Genomic DNA, 1,243 nt, shown 5'->3' with positions numbered 1-1,243 from the left:
AATCCTGGCAGGGAACACAGAATTGAAAGCTGGTTACGGCCCAGTTTAAGGAATCTGGGATCCTAGACAAAGGCAGATGGAGGGACACTCTACCTTTTTTTTTTCAGTTTGCAGAGTGTTCCCTTCCTCTGTGATTTTTTCCTTTTCTGTAGGCATGGAAGCCTCTTCTCTTGGTACTTCACTTTAGAAAACAAAAAGGACTCAGTGGTACTCAGAAGCTCAGATCACTGAAGTCCAGCTCCTAGAGCTAACTGAATTTGTATCCACAGCCACTTGGGCTGACATGCCCCTCTTAATTGCAGTCCTGGAGTTTCTTGGGACTGACTTGGTGGACCAAGTGTTAATGCTGCTGTGTGTTCCTGAGCTAAAGATCAGAAGGAGGTTCCCAGGAGCCAGGCAGTTCCCTTGCTGCCCTGGCAGTCCTGCCTGGGGTAGAAACAGGCTGCTGCGTCCCTGTGGGTTCAGGATAGCACACCCTGAGCAGGGGCATGGAAGAGTGCTGTTCCCAGCAGAATAAAGGCTGTTCCTGGTGGGTGAAGAGGAGGAACAAATGAGTGCTTGATCAGAACAGCAAGTGCTACACAACATGGAGACAATTCCTAAGCCAGTCCATGGCTGCGGGGCAGGGATCAGCTGTGCCACAGAGTAACAAGTGGAATGCCAAAGCGTAGAGGTAGAGTGAGAGTTTTTACTGAAATTTTTCTCCTAATTATCTTCTGGAAGTCTTTCACTTTCAGATGTAAATAAATATTTGTATTGAACGCATCCGAAGAAGACAAACGCATGACAATTTCTTTCTTCAGCTGTTCTGTAACTTAAAAGTTCAAGAAAATAATACAAGTGTTAAGAATAACATCTCAGAGCAATAACCTCCAAAAAGTGTCAGATAATTAAAATAAGTTATATTTAATATTTTAGCCATATTTAAATCACTTTACACTTTTTTCTTGAGTTGAAATTAATTTTTTGAAAACTTATTTCAATGTTTGTGCTATATAAAACAAGTGCCATACACAGTCATTGAATTTTTTTGTTATACTTGGGAATCATAGCTTAGTGTTGCTTAGCAACAAACTCATCTTTCAGACTGGCTGATAAAGTGTAAGAGGTTTTGGTTTTTTAGTGTTCAGGAATGGATCTGGAATATTGGCCTTGAAATCTTGCCATGGTTAATTTTCTAGTATTTTCTGTACTTAGTTGTAGTAAATCCTTAAGAACACCAATCAGTAATAAGAAACCACTG

At 40.9% G+C, this 1,243-nt stretch overlaps 1 protein-coding gene across 3 annotated transcripts in view; it reads left to right on the top strand.

Moving 5' to 3' along the window:
* The window catches only part of PLD5 (phospholipase D family member 5), a 166,002-nt gene that overhangs the window by 155,642 nt on the left and 9,117 nt on the right, over positions 1 to 1,243 (top strand). The gene's annotated exons all lie outside the window — the stretch shown is intronic.

The sequence above is a fragment of the Geospiza fortis genome, unplaced genomic scaffold, assembly GCF_000277835.1.
Source record: "Geospiza fortis unplaced genomic scaffold, GeoFor_1.0 scaffold41, whole genome shotgun sequence".
NCBI classification, from domain to species: Eukaryota; Metazoa; Chordata; class Aves; order Passeriformes; family Thraupidae; genus Geospiza; species Geospiza fortis.
This window is presented reverse-complemented; position numbering and strand designations above follow the sequence as displayed.